This window comes from Phyllobates terribilis, unplaced genomic scaffold, assembly GCF_046119375.1.
Source record: "Phyllobates terribilis strain yellow unplaced genomic scaffold, ASM4611937v1 Scaffold_10__3_contigs__length_209671492, whole genome shotgun sequence".
Taxonomy (NCBI): Eukaryota; Metazoa; Chordata; class Amphibia; order Anura; family Dendrobatidae; genus Phyllobates; species Phyllobates terribilis.
Window position 1 is genome coordinate 197,869,023 of NW_027362770.1, and position 12,443 is coordinate 197,881,465.

Genomic DNA, 12,443 nt, shown 5'->3' on the forward strand with positions numbered 1-12,443 from the left:
TACTACAATATGGGGACCAGGATGGGGCATTACTACAAGATGAGTACCAGGATGGGGCATTTCTACAAGATGGGGATCAGGATGGGGCATTACTACAAGATAAGGACCAGGATGGGGCATTACTACAAGATGGGGACCAGGATGGGGCATTACTACAAGATGAGGACAAGGATGGGGCATTACTACAAGATGAGGACCAGGATGGGGCATTACTACAAGATGAGGACCAGGATGGAGCATTACTACAAGATGAGGACCAGGATGGGGCATTACTGCAAGATGAGGATCAAGATGGGGCATTACTACAATATGGGGACCAGGATGGGGCATTACTACAAGATGAGTACAAGGATGGAGCTTTACTACAAGATGGGGATCAGGATGGGGCATTACTACAAGATGAGGACCAGGATGTGGCATTACTTCAAGATGGGGACCAGGATGTGGCATTTCTACAAGATGAGGCACGGGATGGGGCATTACTACAAGATGGGGACTGGGATGGGGCATTACTACAAGATGAGGACCAGGGTGGGGCAATACTTCAAGATGAGGAGCAGGATGGGGCATTACTACAAGATGAGGACCAGGATGGAGCATTACTACAAGATGAGGTCTAGGATGGGTACATTACTACAAGATGAGGTCTAGGATGGGTACATTACTACAAGATGAGGACCAGGATGGGGCATTACTACAAGATGAGGACCAGGATGGAGCATTACTACAAGATGAGGACCAGGATCCGCACATTACTACAAGATGAGGACCAGGATGGGCACATTACTACAAGATGAGGACCAGGATGGGGCATTACTACAAGATGAGGACCAGGATGGAGCATTACTACAAGACGAGGACCAGGATGGGCACATTACTACAAGATGGGGACCAGGATGGAGCATTACTACAAGATGAGGACCAGGATGGGGCATTACTACAAGATGAGGATCAGGATGGGGCATTACTACAATATGGGGACCAGGATGGGGCATTACTACAAGATGAGGACTAGGATGGGCACATTACTACAAGATGAGGAGCAGGATGGCACATTACTACAAGATGATGACCAGGATGGGGCATTACTATAAGATGAGGACCAGGATGGGGCATTACTACAAGATGAGGACAAGGATGGGGCATTACTACAATATGGGGACCAGGATGGGGCATTACTACAAGATGAGGACCAGGATGGGGCATTACTACAAGGTGAGGACCAGGATTCTGCATTGCTACAAGATGAGGATCAGGATGGGGCATTACTACAATATGGGTACCAGGATGGGGCATTACTACAAGACGAGGACCAGGATGGAACATTATTTCAAGATGGGGATCAGGATGGGGCATTACTACAAGATGAGGACCAGGATGGGGCCTTACTACAAGATGGGGACCACGATGGGGCATTACTACAAGATGAGGCCCGGGATGGGGCATTACTACAAGATGGGGACCGGGATGGGGCATTACTACAAGATGAGGATCAGGGTGGGGCAATACTTCAAGATGAGGAGCAGGATGGGGCATTACTACAAGATGGGGACAAGGATGGGGCATTAATACAAGATGGGGACCAGGATGGGGCATTACTACAAGATGGGGACCAGGATGGTGCATTACTACAAGATGAGGACAAGGATGGAGCATTACTACAAGATGAGGACCAGGAGGGAGCATTACTACAATATGGGGACCAGGATGGGGCATTACTACAAGATGAGGACCAGGATGGCACATTACTACAAGATGGGGATCAGGATGGGGCATTACTACAAGATGAGGACCAGGATGGGGCCTTACTCCAAGATGGGGACCGGGATGGGGCATTACTACAAGATGAGGATCAGGGTGGGGCAATACTTCAAGATGAGGACAAAGATGGGGCATTAATACAAGATGGGGACCAGGATGGGGCATTACTACAAGATGGGGACCAGGATGGTGCATTACTACAAGATGAGGACCAGGATGGAACATTACTACAATATGGGGACCAGGATGGGCCATTACTACAAGATGAGGACCAGGATGGCGCATTACTACAAGATGGGGATCAGGATGGGGCATTACTACAAGATGAGGCCTGGGATGGGGCATTACTACAAGATGGGGACCGGGATGGAGCATTACTACAAGATGAGGACCAGGATGGGGTATTACTGCAAGATGAGGACCAGAATGGAGCATTACTACAAGATGGGGATCAGGATGGGGCATTACTACAAGATGAGGACCAGGATGGGGCATTACTACAAGATTGGGACCGGGATGGGGCATTACTACAAGATGTGGCCCGGGATGGGGCAGTACTACAAGATGGGGACCAGGATGGGGCATTACTGCAAGATGAGGACCAGGATGGGTCAATACTTCAAGCTGAGGAGCAGTATGGGGCATTACTACAAGATGGGGAGAAGGATGGGGCATTAATACAAGATGGGGACCAGGATTGGGCATTACTACAAGATGAGGATCAGGATGGGGCAATACTTCAAGATGAGGACCAGGATGGGGCATTACTACAAGATGAGGACCAGAATGGGGCATTACTACAAGATGGGGACCAAGATGGGGCACATTACTACAAGATGGGGACCAGGATGGGCACATTACTACAAGATAGGGACCAGGATGGGGCATTACTACAAGATGGGGACCGGGATGGGGCAATACTTCAAGATGAGGACAATGATGGGGCAATACTTCAAAATGAGGACCAGGATGGGGCATTACTACAAGATGGGGACAAGGATAGGGGACATTACTACAAGATGGGGACCAGGATGGGGCATTACTACAAGATGGGGACCAGGATGGGGCATTACTACAAGATGGAGACCAGGATGGGGCATTACTACAAGATGAGGACCAGGATGGGGCAATACTTCAAGATGAGGACCAGGATGGGGCAATACTACAAGATGGGGACAAGGAAGGGGCACTAATACAAGATGGGGACCAGGATGGGGCATTACTACAAGATGAGGCACGGGATTGGGCATTACTACAAGATGGGGACTAGGATGGGGCAATACTTCAAGATGAGGACCAGGATGGGGCAATACTACAAGATGGGGACAAGGAAGGGGCATTAATACAAAATGGGGACCAGGATGGGGCATTACTACAAGATGAGGATCAGGATAGGGCAATACTTCAAGATGAGGACCAGGATGGGGCATTAGTACAAGATGGGGACAAGGATAGGGGACATTACTACAAGATGGGGACCAGGATGGGGCAATACTACAAGATGGGGACCATGATGGGGCATTACTACAAGATGAGGACCAGGATGGGGCATTACTACAAGATGAGGACCAGGATGGGGCATTACTACAAGATGGGGACCAGGATGGGGCACATTACTACAAGATGGGGACCAGGATGGGCACATTTCTACAAGATGGGGACCAGGATGGGGCATTACTACAAGATGAGGAGCAGGTTGGGGCATTACTACAAGATGAGGACCAGGATGGGGCATTACTACAAGATGAAGACCAGGATGGGGACATTAATACAAGATGGGGACCAAGATGGGGCATTACTACAAGATGAAGACCAGGATGGGGACATTACTACAAGATGGGGACCAGGGTGGGGCATTACTACAAGATGGGGACCAGGATGGGGCAATACTTCAAGATGAGGACCAGGATGGGGCATTAGTACAAGATGAGGACCAGGATGGGGCATTACTACAAGATGAGGACCAGGATGGGGCATTACTACAAGATGGGGACCATGATGGGGTATTACTGCAAGATGAGGGCCAGGATGGGGCATTACTTCAAGATGGGGACCACCAGGATGGGGCATTACTACAAGATGGGGACTGGGATGGGCACATTACTAAAAGATGAGGACCAGGATGGGGCATTACTACAAGATGAGGACCAGGATGGAGCATTACTACAAGATGGGGATCAGGATGGGGCATTACTACAAGATGAGGACCAGGATGGGGACTTACTACAAGATGAGGACCAGGATGGGGCGTTACTACAAGATGAGGACTAGGATGGGGCATTACTACAAGATGAGGACCAGGATGGGGCATTACTAAAAGATGGGGACCAGGATGGGGAATTACTACAAGATGGGGACCAAGATGGGGCACATTACTACAAGATGGGGACCAGGATGGGCACATTACTACAAGATAGGGACCAGGATGGGGCATTACTACAAGATGGGGACCGGGATGGGGCAATACTTCAAGATGAGGACCATGATGGGGCAATACTTCAAAATGAGGACCAGGATGGGGCATTACTACAAGATGGGGACAAGGATAGGGGACATTACTACAAGATGGGGACCAGGATGGGGCATTACTACAAGATGGGGACCAGGATGGGGCATTACTACAAGATGGAGACCAGGATGGGGTATTACTACAAGATGAGGACCAGGATGGGGCAATACTTCAAGATGAGGACCAGGATGGGGCAATACTACAAGATGGGGACAAGGAAGGGGCGCTAATACAAGATGGGGACCAGGATGGGGCATTACTACAAGATGAGGCACGGGACTGGGCATTACTACAAGATGGGGACTAGGATGGGGCAATACTTCAAGATGAGGACCAGGATGGGGCAATACTACAAGATGGGGACAAGGAAGGGGCATTAATACAAAATGGGGACCAGGATGGGGCATTACTACAAGATGAGGATCAGGATAGGGCAATACTTCAAGATGAGGACCAGGATGGGGCATTAGTACAAGATGGGGACAAGGATAGGGGACATTACTACAAGATGGGGACCAGGATGGGGCAATACTACAAGATGGGGACCATGATGGGGCATTACTACAAGATGAGGACCAGGATGGGGCATTACTACAAGATGAGGACCAGGATGGGGCATTACTACAAGATGGGGACCAGGATGGGGCACATTACTACAAGATGGGGACCAGGATGGGCACATTTCTACAAGATGGGGACCAGGATGGGGCATTACTACAAGATGAGGAGCAGGTTGGGGCATTATTACAAGATGAGGACCAGGATGGGGCATTACTACAAGATGAAGACCAGGATGGGGACATTAATACAAGATGGGGACCAAGATGGGGCATTACTACAAGATGAAGACCAGGATGGGGACATTACTACAAGATGGGGACCAGGGTGGGGCATTACTACAAGATGGGGACCAGGATGGGGCAATACTTCAAGATGAGGACCAGGATGGGGCATTAGTACAAGATGAGGACCAGGATGGGGCATTACTACAAGATGAGGACCAGGATGGGGCATTACTACAAGATGGGGACCATGATGGGGTATTACTGCAAGATGAGGGCCAGGATGGGGCATTACTACAAGATGGGGACCACCAGGATGGGGCATTACTACAAGATGGGGACTGGGATGGGCACATTACTAAAAGATGAGGACCAGGATGGGGCATTACTACAAGATGAGGACCAGGATGGAGCATTACTACAAGATGGGGATCAGGATGGGGCATTACTACAAGATGAGGACCAGGATGGGGCCTTACTACAAGATGAGGACCAGGATGGGGCGTTACTACAAGATGAGGACTAGGATGGGGCATTACTACAAGATGAGGACCAGGATGGGGCATTACTAAAAGATGGGGACCAGGATGGGGAATTACTACAAGATTAGGACCAGGATGGGGAATTACTACAAGATGAGGACCAGGATGGGAGATTACTACAAGATGAGGACCAGGATGGGGCATTACGTACAAGATGAGGACCAGGATGGGGAATTACTACAAGATGAGGACCAGGATGGGGCATTACGTACAAGATGAGGACCAGGATGGGGCATTACTACAAGATGGGGACCAGGATGGTGCATTACTACAAGATGAGGACCAGGATGGAGCATTACTACAAGATGAGGACCAGGATGGAGCATTACTACAATATGGGGACCAGGATGGGGCATTACTACAAGATGAGGACCAGGATGGCGCATTACTACAAGATGGGGATCAGGATGGGGCATTACTACAAGATGAGGACCAGGATGGGGCCTTACTACAAGATGGGGACCAGGATGGGGCATTACTACAAGATGAGGATCAGGGTGGGGCAATACTTCAAGATGAGGACAAGGATGGGGCATTAATATAAGATGGGGACCAGGATGGGGCATTACTACAAGATGGGGACCAGGATGGTGCATTACTACAAGATGAGGACCAGGATGGAGCATTACTACAAGATTAGAACCAGGATGGAGCATTACTACAATATGGGGACCAGGATGGGGCATTACTACAAGATGAGGACCAGGATGGCGCATTACTACAAGATGGGGATCAGGATGGGGCATTACTACAAGATGTGGACCAGAATGGCGCATTACCACAAGATGGGGATCAGGATGGGGCATTACTACAAGATGAGGCCCGGGATGGGGCATTACTACAAGATGGGGAACGGGATGGGGCATTACTACAAGATGAGGATCAGGGTGGGGCAACACTTCAAGATGAGGAGCAGGATGGGGCATTACTACAAGATGGGGACAAGGATGGGGCATTAATACAAGATGGGGACCAGGATGGGGCATTACTACAAGATGGGGACCAGGATGGTGCATTACTACAAGATGAGGACCAGGATGGAGCATTACTACAAGATGAGGACCAGGATGGGGCATTACTACAAGATAAGGACAAGGATGAGGCATTACTACAAGATGAGGACCAGGATGGGGTATTACTGCAAGATGAGGACCAGGATGGAGCATTACTACAAGATGGGGATCAGGATGGGGCATTACTACAAGATGAGGACCAGGATGGGGCTTTACTACAAGATTGGGACCGGGATGGGGCATTACTACAAGATGTGGCCCGGGATGGGGCATTACTACAAGATGGGGACCAGGATGGGGCATTACTACAAGATGGGGACCAGGATGGGGCATTACTACAAGATGGAGACCAGTATGGGGCATTACTACAAGATAAGGACCAGGATGGGGCAATACTTCAAGATAAGGACCAGGATGGGGCAATACTACAAGATGGGGACAAGGAAGGGGCACTAATACAAGATGGGGACCAGGATGGGGCATTACTACAAGATGAGGCACGGGATTGGGCATTACTACAAGATGCGGACCAGGATGGGGCAATATTTCAAGATGAGGACCAGGATGGGGCAATACTACAAGATGGGGACAAGGAAGGGACATTAATACAAGATGGGGACCAGGTTGGGGCATTACTACAAGATGAGGACCAGGATAGGGCAATACTTCAAGATGAGGACCAGGATGGGGCATTAGTACAAGATGGGGACAAGGATAGGGGACATTACTACAAGATGGGGACCAGGATGGGGCATTACTACAAGATGGGGACCATGATGGGGCATTACTACAAGATGAGGACCAGGATGGGGCATTACTACAAGATGAGGACCAGGATGGGGCATTACTACAAGATGGGGACCAGGATGGGGCTCATTATTACAAGATGGGGACCAGGATGGGCACATTTCTACAAGATGGGGACCAGGATGGGGCATTACTACAAGATGAGGAGCAGGATGGGGCATTACTACAAGATGAGGACCAGGATGGGGCATTACTACAAGATGAAGACCAGGATGGGGACATTAATACAAGATGGGGACCAAGTTGGGGCATTACTACAAGATGAAGACCAGGATGGGGACATTACTACAAGATGGGGACCAGGGTGGGGCATTACTACAAGATGGGGACCAGGATGGGGCAATACTTCAAGATGAGGACCAGGATGGGGCATTAGTACAAGATGAGGACCAGGATGGGGCATTACTACAAGATGAGGACCAGGATGGGGCATTATTACAAGATGGGGACCATGATGGGGTATTACTACAAGATGAGGGCCAGGATGGGGCATTACTACAAGATGGGGACCACCAGGATGGGGCATTACTACAAGATGGGGACTGGGATGGGCACATTACTAAAAGATGAGGACCAGGATGGGGCATTACTACAAGATGAGGACCAGGATGGAGCATTACTACAAGATGGGGATCAGGATGGGGCATTACTACAAGATGAGGACCAGGATGGGGACTTACTACAAGATGAGGACCAGGAAGGGGCCTTACTACAAGATGAGGACTAGGATGGGGCATTACTACAAGATGAGGACCAGGATGGGGAATTACTAAAAGATGGGGACCAGGATGGGGAATTACTACAAAATCAGGACCAGGATGGGGAATTACTACAAGATGAGGACCAGGATGGGAGATTACTACAAGATGAGGACCAGGATGGGGCATTACGTACAAGATGAGGACCAGGATGGGGAATTACTACAAGATGAGGACCAGGAAGGGGCATTACTACAAGATGAGGACCAGGATGGGGCATTACTACAAGATGGGGATCAAGATGGGGCCTTGCTGCAAGATGAGGACCAGGATGGGGCGTTAATACAAGATGAGGACCAGGATGGGGCATTACTACAAGATCGGGACCAGGATGGGGCATTACTGCAAGATGAGGACCAGGATGGGGCATTACTACAAGATGAGGACCAGGATGGGGCATTATTACAAGATGAGGACCAGGATGGGCACATTATTACAAGATGGGGACCAGGATGGGGACATTTCGACAAGATGAGGACCAGGATAGGCCATTACTACAAGATGGAGACCAGGATGGGGCATTACTACAAGATGAGGACCAGGATGGGGTATTACTACAAGATGAAGACCAGGATGGGGAAATTAATACAAGATGGGGACCAAGATGGGGCATTACTACAAGATGAAGACAAGGATGGGGACATTACTGCAAGATGGGGACCAGGATAGGGCATTACTACAAGATGGGGACCAGGGTGGGACAATACTTTAAGATGAGGTCCAGGATGGGGCATTACTACAAGATGAGGTCCAGGATTTTGCATTACTACAAGATGGGGACCAGGATGGTGTATTACTACAAGATGAGGACCAGGATGGAGCATTACTACAAGATGAGGACCAGGAGGGAGCATTACTACAATATGGGGACCAGGATGGGGCATTACTACAAGATGAGGACCAGGATGGCGCATTACTACAAGATGGGGATCAGGATGGGGCATTACTACAAGATGAGGACCAGGATGGGGCCTTACTACAAGATGGGGACCAGGATGGGGCATTACTACAAGATGAGGATCAGGGTGGGGCAATACTTCAAGATGAGGACAAGAATGGGGCATTAATATAAGATGGGGACCAGGATGGGGCATTACTACAAGATGGGGACCAGGATGGTGCATTACTACAAGATGAGGACCAGGATGGAGCATTACTACAAGATTAGAACCAGGATGGAGCATTACTACAATATGGGGACCAGGATGGGGCATTACTACAAGATGAGGACCAGGATGGCGCATTACTACAAGATGGGGATCAGGATGGGGCATTACTACAAGATGTGGACCAGAATGGCGCATTACCACAAGATGGGGATCAGGATGGGGCATTACTACAAGATGAGGCCCGGGATGGGGCATTACTACAAGATGGGGACCGGGATGGGGCATTACTACAAGATGAGGATCAGGGTGGGGCAATACTTCAAGATGAGGAGCAGGATGGGGCATTACTACAAGATGGGGACAAGGATGGGGCATTAATACAAGATGGGGACCAGGATGGGGCATTACTACAAGATGGGGACCAGGATGGTGCATTACTACAAGATGAGGACCAGGATGGAGCATTACTACAAGATGAGGACCAGGATGGGGCATTACTACAAGATAAGGACAAGGATGAGGCATTACTACAAGATGAGGACCAGGATGGGGTATTACTGCAAGATGAGGACCAGGATGGAGCATTACTACAAGATGGGGATCAGGATGGGGCATTACTACAAGATGAGGACCAGGATGGGGCTTTACTACAAGATTGGGACCGGGATGGGGCATTACTACAAGATGTGGCCCGGGATGGGGCATTACTACAAGATGGGGACCAGGATGGGGCATTACTGCAAGATGAGGACCAGGATGGGTCAATACTTCAAGCTGAGGAGCAGGATGGGGCATTACTACAAGATGGGGACAAGGATGGGGCATTAATACAAGATGGGGACCAGGATAGGGCATTACTACAAGATGAGGATCAGGATGGGGCAATACTTCAAGATGAGGACCAGGATGGGGCATTACTACAAGATGAGGACCAGAATGGGGCATTACTACAAGATGGGGACCAAGATGGGGCACATTACTACAAGATGGGGACCAGGATGGGCACATTACTACAAGATAGGGACCAGGATGGGGTATTACTACAAGATGGGGACCGGGATGGGGCATTACGACAAGATGAGGACCAGGATGGGGCAATACTTCAAGATGAGGACCATGATGGGGCAATACTTCAAAATGAGGACCAGGATGGGGCATTGCTACAAGATGGGGACAAGGATAGGGGACATTACTACAAGATGGGGACCAGAATGGGGCATTACTACAAGATGGGGACCAGGATGGGTGCATTACTACAAGATGGAGACCAGGATGGGGCATTACTACAAGATGAGGAACAGGATGGGGCAATACTTCAAGATGAGAACCAGGATGGGGGAATACTACAAGATGGGGACAAGGAAGGGGCACTAATACAAGATGGGGACCAGGATGGGGCATTACTACAAGATGAGGCACGGGATTGGGCATTACTACAAGATGGGGACCAGGATGGGGCAATACTTCAAGATGAGGACCAGGATGGGGCAATACTACAAGATGGGGACAAGGAAGGGGCATTAATACAAGATGGGGACCAGGATGGGGCATTACTACAAGATGAGGATCAGGATAGGGCAATACTTCAAGATGAGGACCAGGATGGGGCATTAGTACAAAATGGGGACAAGGATAGGGGACATTACTACAAGATGGGGACCAGGATGGGGCATTTTTACAAGATGGGGACGAGGATGGGGCATTACTACAAGATGGGGACCATGATGGGGCAATACTACAAGATGAGGACAAGTAAGGGGCATTAATACAAGATGGGGACCAGGATGGGGCATTACTACAAGATGAGGACCAGGATGGGGACATTACTACAAGATGGGGACCAGTGTGGGGCATTACTACAAGATGGGGACCAGGATGGGGCAATACTTCAAGATGAGGACCAGGATGGGGCATTAGTACAAGATGAGGACCAGGATGGGGCATTACTACAAGATGAGGACCAGGATGGGGCATTATTACAAGATGGGGACCATGATGGGGTATTACTACAAGATGAGGGCCAGGATGGGGCATTACTACAAGATGGGGACCACCAGGATGGGGCATTACTACAAGATGGGGACTGGGATGGGCACATTACTAAAAGATGAGGACCAGGATGGGGCATTACTACAAGATGAGGACCAGGATGGGGACATTACTACAAGATGGGGACCAGTGTGGGGCATTACTACAAGATGGGGACCAGGATGGGGCAATACTTCAAGATGAGGACCAGGATGGGGCATTAGTACAAGATGAGGACCAGGATGGGGCATTACTACAAGATGAGGACCAGGATGGGGCATTATTACAAGATGGGGACCATGATGGGGTATTACTACAAGATGAGGGCCAGGATGGGGCATTACTACAAGATGGGGACCACCAGGATGGGGCATTACTACAAGATGGGGACTGGGATGGGCACATTACTAAAAGATGAGGACCAGGATGGGGCATTACTACAAGATGAGGACCAGGATGGAGCATTACTACAAGATGGGGATCAGGATGGGGCATTACTACAAGATGAGGACCAGGATGGGGCCTTACTACAAGATGAGGACCAGGAAGGGGCCTTACTACAAGATGAGGACTAGAATGGGGCATTACTGCAAGATGAGGACCAGGATGGGGCAATACCAAAAGATGGGGACCAGGATGGGGAATTACTACAAAATGAGGACCAGGATGGTGAATTACTACAAGATGAGGACCAGGATGGGAGATTACTACAAGATGAGGACCAGGATGGGGCATTACGTACAAGATGAGGACCAGGATGGGGAATTACTACAAGATGAGGACCAGGAAGAGGCATTACTACAAGATGAGGACCAGGATGGGGCATTACTACAAGATGGGGATCAGGATGGGGCCTTGCTGCAAGATGAGGACCAGGATGGGGCGTTAATACAAGATGAGGACCAGGATGGGGCATTACTACAAGATCGGGACCAGGATGGGGCATTACTGCAAGATGAGGACCAGGATGGGGCATTACTACAAGATGAGGACCAGGATGGGGCATTATTACAAGATGAGGACCAGGATGGGCACATTATTACAAGATGGGGACCAGGATGGGGACATTTCGACAAGATGAGGACCAGGATAGGCCATTACTACAAGATGGAGACCAGGATGGGGCATTACTAC